General features: G+C 48.7%; 1 long non-coding RNA gene across 1 annotated transcript in view; it reads left to right on the top strand.

Annotated features, from left to right (window-relative positions):
• Positions 1 to 408: 408 nt before the first annotated feature.
• The window catches only part of LOC126298099 (uncharacterized), a 219585-nt gene continuing 211284 nt past the window's right edge, over positions 409 to 8709 (top strand). Inside the window, exon 1 of the long non-coding RNA XR_007552590.1 lies at positions 409 to 474. This is a non-coding gene — a long non-coding RNA (uncharacterized LOC126298099). The remainder of the gene's footprint in view (positions 475 to 8709) is intronic.

The following is an 8709-nucleotide window of genomic DNA, read 5'->3' as shown; positions in this document are numbered from 1 at the left end:
GTAATTATGTTTTCTATATCGAGATATAAGTTTTTCTTTGATTGCTAGCAGCTTCAATACTTCGCTGGGTGAAAGGAATATTTGACTCATTTGTTTGTTTCTTTTCATCATTTCACAAAAAAGTCACACGCCGTTTATATGTATACTCCTTGTTCCATCCTGCATGAGTGTGCATGGGTATGAATGGAAGTCAAATGTAGAGGGAGCATGTACCAAAGGGAACAGTTTAAGGGAATAGCAGTCATTGCCAACATTACAAGAATAACGGCAGGTAGGCCAGAGCAGCTAGCAAAGATGAAAACAGGCACGCGGGTAGGTTACAAAGTTGGGGGAGTGAGGTGAGGCTCCCCACCACCGCGTCTGAATAGTAACGTTGGTCGGATTTCGGGGCGTGGAGAGCACTGTGGGGCCAGCCATGAGACGGACCGGACGCGGGAGCACAGCAGCTCGCAGATTTGGTGAGATAGAAATGAGGTAATATGGCTAAAAATTCACGACAGGGTATGCTCATAGCACACACTCAACATACCTTCATCGGTACAGGTTGCGGTTTTAATTTATTTGCAATAGTTTTCTCTGAAATGTGTTTGTAAAATTTTGCTTTGTGGTAGTGAGCATGCAACAGGATCCATCAGTTCATGTAGCTATTTCCCGAGTTATAAGTTTCACTTCTTGCTCAATGAGTGCAGATTGCGAATCGGATGGTAGACCGAGAAATTTCTGTCGCGAAATTTAATTATTTTTGGTACTTTCTTTGTGAGTTCAGTTCTCACTTCATTTTGGCGCCAATAGTACATCATTTTTGCCCAGAATCTTTTCTCTGATAGAGGTTATCTACCTTCAGCAGGGGCCTACCTTAAATTTCTAGTGATGTAATTCTTGCATGACGATCAGTGAGTCTCAAAGAATGAATGACGATTTTCCCGCTAAAGACGGTGTGGCCCACTTATGTATTTTTTGTATTATTATGAAATTATGTGTCATATATTTTTTGTGTTATTATGAAATTATGTGTCATATATGAAATTATTCGTGTAGTGTTTTCGTTTTGTCATTGTCCTACCCATGAGAAGTAACGGTGATTCAGAGATAAGTTTTGTAACTAAAGAAAAATTGTAATGTGTCGGCTTCGAAAGTTTTCATCAAAGTAGAAAATAAATCTATTAAATGAGAGTCAGCGTTTCAGTTAAGGAATATTCCCCCTGTCACCTGACACATGAAATGGGTAGGATGTATCTTATTCAGTTCGATTTTCTAAAGTTAATGAAAGCCAGAGATAATCTGCAATGTGAATTTAGATAGGCTACCAGCTGCTATAGGACGGCTATGAGTTCAACCACCCCAGAACGTGTTATCTTAGAGAAACTCGCACCAATTTCCGTTGTGTATATTGAAAAAATTATTAATTCGTTTATCAATTTAATCAAATAAGGGTCACAATATACACTCCTGGAAATGGAAAAAAGAACACATTGACACCGGTGTGTCAGACCCACCATACTTGCTCCGGACACTGCGAGAGGGCTGTACAAGCAATGATCACACGCACGGCACAGCGGACACACCAGGAACCGCGGTGTTGGCCGTCGAATGGCGCTAGCTGCGCAGCATTTGTGCACCGCCACCGTCAGTGTCAGCCAGTTTGCCGTGGCATACGGAGCTCCATCGCAGTCTTTAACACTGGTAGCATGCCGCGACAGCGTGGACGTGAACCGTATGTGCAGTTGACGGACTTTGAGCGAGGGCGTATAGTGGGCATGCGGGAGGCCGGGTGGACGTACCGACGAATTGCTCAACACGTGGAGCGTGAAGTCTCCACAGTACATCGATGTTGTCGCCAGTGGTCGGTGGAAGGTGCACGTGCCCGTCGACCTGGGACCGGACCGCAGCGACGCACGGATGCACGCCAAGACCGTAGGATCCTACGCAGTGCCGTAGGGGACCACACCGCCACTTCCCAGCAAATTAGGGACACTGTTGCTCCTGGGGTATCGGCGAGGACCATTCGCAACCGTCTCCATGAAGCTGGGCTACGGTCCCGCACACCGTTAGGCCGTCTTCCGCTCACGCCCCAACATCGTGCAGCCCGCCTCCAGTGGTGTCGCGACAGGCGTGAATGGAGGGACGAATGGAGACGTATCGTCTTCAGCGATGAGAGTCGCTTCTGCCTTGGTGCCAATGATGGTCGTATGCGTGCAGGTGAGCGCCACAATCAGGACTGCATACGACCGAGGCACACAGGGCCAACACCCGGCATCATGGTGTGGGGAGCGATCTCCTACACTGGCCGTACACCTCTGGTGATCGTCGAGGGGACACTGAATAGTGCACGGTACATCCAAACCGTCATCGAACCCATCGTCCTACCATTGCTAGACCGGCAAGGGAACTTGCTGTTCCAACAGGACAATGCACGTCCGCATGTATCCCGTGCCACCCAACGTGCTCTAGAAGGTGTAAGTCAACTACCCTGGCCAGCAAGATCTCCGGATCTGTCCCCGATTGAGCATGTTTGGGACTGGATGAAGCGTCGTCTCACGCGGTCTGCACGTCCAGCACGAACGCTGGTCCAACTGAGGCGCCAGGTGGAAATGGCATGGCAAGCCGTTCCACAAGACTACATCCAGCATCTCTACGATCGTCTCCATGGGAGAATAGCAGCCTGCATTGCTGCGAAAGGTGGATATACACTGTACTAGTGCCGACATTGTGCATGCTCTATTGCCTGTGTCTATGCGCCTGTGGTTCTGTCAGTGGCGTGTATCTGACCCCAGGAATGTGTCAATAAAGTTTCCCCTTCCTGGGACAATGAATTCACGGTGTTCTTATTTCAATTTCCAGGAGTGTAGACACCATTTCTTATTGGCCTGGCATATTAGCAGCCAGGACACAAAGTCGGGTACAATTCTCTTAGGTAATGCGAGGAGGTGGTCACACAGGTTCAATATAAATTAAAAATATATAAGGAACCAGCATACAGCCAACCAGAGTCCATGTATTTTAACAATATGGAGAGGAGAATAAGGAAGGTACTAAGGGTGTGTAAGTTATGTCAGAAAGCAAAACATGTTGGACTGATGACCACAGATGTTAAGTCCCATAGTGCTCAGAGCCATTTGAGCCAACACATGTTGCGGACCGACACAGACACCCCTGTGCCCTATAGTTCCGAAGAAATTGAAAAAGACAGGAGCAGCGGACCTTCTACGCCCACTCCCAATGTCAATTGAAAGGTATAGGTATGTTCTAGTGGTCACGGAACTCGTGTCGAAGTATGCGACTTTTACGCCTTTAAAACGCGCCACAAGAAAATCCGAAGCGGCCGCTTTAACGAGGCATTTTCTACGTGACGTTGGACGTTTAGTCAGCTTAATTTCTGAGAACGGTCCACAATATTCATCTCACGATACAGACCAGCAGGAAATCCCAGTGAAAGAGTAATTAAAGAGCTAGTTAAGTTATGTAGAATCCATTGTAATAGACGGCACCGAAACTGGGAGCGAAATTTGGTGGACTTCCAGTATATTATAAATGAAATGCCACATGGAGTGACAGGAATGTCCCCAATTGAGATCCTAAGAAACCAAAGACCGCCAGACAAGATCCAGTAGTTAGTAGATTGGCCAGCTGAAATCAGGCAACGGCATAACGAGGTAATCAAAATTGCGGTAGACCGAATACAGAAGGAAGCAGCGAGAAGGAAAAAAAATCAAAAGGGGAAGGTGCGCTCATTAACTCTGAGTATTGGCGATAAGGTGCTGATACGAGCCCACAGGTTATCAAAGAAGCATAAACATATATGCAGTAAGTTTTTTTAATGTATATATAGGTCCATTTAGAGTTCGACGAGTCGCGCACACACACGCTGTCAAAGTGGAAACGTTGAGGTCACGTAAACCTAGAGGCCTACACCACGTCTCAAACATCAAGTTACGGCAAGAATAATAGATCACAGGCATCGTTTAGTTATCATTTTGCAAGGTATAAGTTGTGAGTCTAGTCATCGCCTTTAGTTTTCTACGTTGTTTGTGTATGATGAAATACACAGGAGACCAAATCAGTGTCTTGGAATTTGTTCTATGGTAGTGACATACACTCCTGGAAATGGAAAAAAGAACACATTGACACCGGTGTGTCAGACCCACCATACTTGCTCCGGACACTGCGAGAGGGCTGTACAAGCAATGATCACACGCACGGCACAGCGGACACACCAGGAACCGCGGTGTTGGCCGTCGAATGGCGCTAGCTGCGCAGCATTTGTGCACCGCCGCCGTCAGTGTCAGCCAGTTTGCCGTGGCATACGGAGCTCCATCGCAGTCTTTAACACTGGTAGCATGCCGCGACAGCATGGACGTGAACCGTATGTGCAGTTGACAGACTTTGAGCGAGGGCGTATAGTGGGCATGCGGAAGGCCGGGTGGATGTACCGCCGAATTGCTCAACATGTGGGGCGTGAGGTCTCCACAGTACATCGATGTTGTCGCCAGTGGTCGGCGGAAGGTGCACGTGCCCGTCGACCTGGGACCGGACCGCAGCGACGCACGGATGCACGCCAAGACCGTAGGATCCTACGCAGTGCCGTAGGGGACCGCACCGCCACTTCCCAGCAAATTAGGGACACTGTTGCTCTTGGGGTATCGGCGAGGACCATTCGCAACCGTCTCCATGAAGCTGGGCTACGGTCCCGCACACCGTTAGGCCGTCTTCCGCTCACGCCCCAACATCGTGCAGCCCGCCTCCAGTGGTGTCGCGACAGGCGTGAATGGAGGTACGAATGGAGACGTGTGGTCTTCAGCGATGAGAGTCGCTTCTGCCTTGGTGCCATCGATGGTCGTATGCGTGTTTGGCGCCGTGCAGGTGAGCGCCACAATCAGGACTGCATACGACCGAGGCACACAGGGCCAACACCCGGCATCATGGTGTAGGGAGCGATCTTCTACACTGGCCGTACACCTCTGGTGATCGTCGAGGGGACACTGAATAGTGCACGGTACATCCAAACCGTCATCGAACCCATCGTTCTACCATTCCTAGACCGGCAAGGGAACTTGCTGTTCCAACAGGACAATCCACGTCTGCATGTACCCCGTGCCACCCAACGTGCTCTAGAAGGTGTAAGTCAACTACCCTGGCCAGCAAGATCTCCAGATCTGTCCCCCATTGAGCATGTTTGGGACTGGATGAAGCGTCGTCTCACGCGGTGTGCACGTCCAGCACGAACGCTGGTCCAACTGAGGCGCCAGGTGGAAATGGCATGGCAAGCCGTTCCACAGGACTACATCCAGCATCTCTACGATCATCTCCATGGGAGAATAGCAGCCTGCATTGCTGCGAAAGGTGGATATACACTGTACTAATGCCGACATTGTGCATGCTCTGTTGCCTGTGTCTATGTGCCTGTGGTTCTGTCAGTGTGATCATGAGATGTATCTGACCCCAGGAATGTGTCAATAAAGTTTCCCCTTCCTGGGGCAATGAATTCACGGTGTTCTTATTTCAATTTCCAGGAGTGTATGAGTGAAGGGCCATAGTCTATTGACAGACAAACAATGCGCAGCCGACACCAGCAGACGAACTCGTGCGTTAGACTTTGTTACGCCACAGAGTGCGGCCAGCTGATAAGTCTTGACTCGCGCCAAAGCTGCGCCAGTCCCGACTTTCGGCGACCAAGTTTTGCCAGGGACGCATTTTTGTTGTTGTTGCAGAAATGTAGAGCTCCTGTGACAATGTCGAGTGATGCTGCCTGGGGAAAACCAATATCTATTACAGGAACTTATTTTATCTAAGAAATACATTTTACAAATGTACTTACATTCGCGCTGTGATCCAGCCATCTCGACCTCTAGCTGGTGGGCTAGCTCGGCCAACATGCGAGGGATGAATTCTAGAAAGAAGGGAAAGGCTGAGTATAATATACAGTATGGAAAAAAATATCTGTACCACACATATACACATACATACACACAATCTGTTAAAGGGCGCAGCAGTCTATGGACTGTAGCCCAAACAGATAGAACACACTATTTGCCGCCATCTTGGATTACATCACAGATGAGAGCACCCTCTGGTGGTGGTACTGTGCACTAGGTCAGTAGGAATCCGGACCTCGTGGTGAACACACTGGATGGCTGTGCTACATCAAATTGTTTAAATAAAGACTGGTGCATGCAAAATAAAGACTTATGTCCAGCACTGGTCGAGTCATTTTCCCACGAATCCTTAGGAGGAGGTGGCAGTCGGGTGACTTAGGTTAGTGGAGGTAACCTTCCTTAGAGCCATTTTCTTAGCTTAATAGAGATACACGAATTGACCTTTATTTGCAGCCAAAATTCAAATTTGGCGCCAGTTCCTAGGAAGAGGTGGTGCTCGGGTGACTTAGGTTAGTGGAAGTAGCCCAATTGACCTTTCTTTCCCACCATTTTCTTAGGTTTGTTACATTATCCTGTTGGAATTTGAACTTGATGGGGAGGGGAGGGGAGGGGAGGGGAGGCAAGGTGGCGTGGCATTTTCCCGCCAAATGCCGCATGTTTCAATAACGGTACATGCGTCATCAGTTGACATCATCGCTGCCATCTTGGGTGACGTTATCGCCGCCATCTTGGATAGTGGTACTTTGTACCAGAACCCACCTTGAGTGTGGCCTGAGCTCCCGGTTGTTGCACATCGACAGCGCAGAAAGTTACATATATAGCTGCTTTTCTGTGTTTACTTCGTAGATTCTTACTTAAATTGCGTGTGAGTTTCGTATGGGAGGTGTAATTTCGAATTTTAGTTACTGTAATCGTAAATTCAGGCACATTGTAGAGCAGTCGTTAGGCATTTGTACAGGTTAGTTCATACATTCTTTGCGTGTTTCCCTTGCTTTATCTAGGCACAGACTCGTGTTTCAGTAACTGTTGTTCAACATCGATTAGAATGGACAGGGACTGTGATTGCTGTGTTTGGATGAGGGCTCAGTTGGCATCCCTTCGCTCACAGCTGCAGGCGGCGCTGACTTCGGTCGCACAGCTTGAGGCTGTTTGCCAGTGGGCACCACTGTGGGGAGCCAGACTTGGGTATCACGGGGATGTCAACCTCGTCCCGTCTGTCCCCAGATCGGTCTGCCGCTGTGGTTGCCCCGGTTGCTGCCCGCAGTGGGCTGAGCCCTCACCTGCGTTTAATTGGGAGGTCATTCCAAGGTGTGGCAGGCAGCGAAAGACGTCCCCGGAGGCTGATCAGAAAGCCTTCCCAGTGCGTCTGACAAACAGGTTTCAGGTACTGTCTCTGGCTGAGCCAGATGCAGCTGCCTGAACTGTTTCAGAGGACGATTCTCAGCCTTCAAGGTCCGAGCAATTGCAGAGGGTGGGCTTATTGGTAGTTGGCGTCTCCAATGTTAGGTGCGTAATGCGGCCCCTTAGGGATATGGCGGACAAGGAGGGGAAGAAATCCAGTGTGCACTCCATGTGCATACCAGGTGGAGTCATTCCTGATGTGGTAAGGGTACTTCCGGATGCCATGAAGAACACAGGGTGCAGCCTGCTGCAGGTGGTGGCACATGTCGGCACTAATGATGTGTGTCGCTTTGGATCTGAGGAAATTCCCTCTGGATTCCAGCGGCTATCTGACTTGGTGAAGGCTGCCGGTCTTGCTTACGAGATGAAGGCAGAGCTCACCATCTGCAGCATCGTTGACAGAACCGACTGAGGACCTTTGGTGCAGAGCCGGGTGGAGGGTCTGAATCAGAGGCTCAGACGGTTTTGCGACCGTGTTGGCTGCAGATTCCTTGACTTGCGCCATAGGGTGGTGGGGTTTCAGGTTCCGCTGAATAGGTCACGAGTTCACTACACTGAGCTGGCGGCTACACGGGTAGCGGAGGCTGTGTGGCGTGGACTGGGCTGTTTTTTAGGTTACAAGGCCTCGGGAAAGTACGGGGTGGGCTGCAATCTCAAAGGGTGCAAGGCAAATACAGGACGTGCTTGGATCAAGGAACAGTCGGAATTGAAGTTGTGCTGGGAAAGTTCCTGAGCTTCAAGCGCTAATAGAAAGCACAGAAGCTGAAATCGTTATAGGTACAGAAAGCTGGCTAAAGCCTGAAATAAGTTCTGCAGAAATTTTTACGAAGTCTCAGACGGTGTTCAGGAAAGATAGATTAGGCAGAATTGGTGGTGGAGTGTTTGTGTCTGTCAGTAGTGGCTTATCTTGTAGTGAAGTCGAAGTAGATACTTCGTGCGAATTGGTATGGGTGGAGGTTATAGTTAACAGCCGAACTAAGTTAATAATTGGCTCCTTCTACCGACCCCCAGACTCCGATGATACAGTTGCTGAACAGTTCAGAGAAAATTTGAGTTTCGTAACAAATAAATACCCCACTCATACGGTTATAGTTGGTGGGGACTTCAACCATCCCTCGATATGTTGGCAAAAATACTTGTTCAAAACCGGTGGAAGGCAGAAAACATCTTCCGAGATTGTCCTAAATGCTTTCTCCGAAAATTATTTCCAGCAGTTAGTCCACGAACCAACGCGAATTGTAAATGGTTGCGAAAACACACTTGACCTCTTAGCCACAAACAATCCAGAGCTAATAGAGAGCATCATGACTGATACAGGGATTAGTGATCACAAGGTCGTTGTAGCTAGGCTCAATACCGTTTCTTCCACATCCATCAGAAACAAACGCAACATAATTTTATTTAAAAAAGCGGATAAAGTGTCACTAGAAGCCTT

This window comes from Schistocerca gregaria, chromosome X (assembly GCF_023897955.1).
Source record: "Schistocerca gregaria isolate iqSchGreg1 chromosome X, iqSchGreg1.2, whole genome shotgun sequence".
In the NCBI taxonomy this organism is placed as follows: Eukaryota; Metazoa; Arthropoda; class Insecta; order Orthoptera; family Acrididae; genus Schistocerca; species Schistocerca gregaria.
The sequence above is the reverse complement of the archived record's forward strand: the minus strand, read 5'-3'. Positions and strand labels throughout refer to the sequence as shown.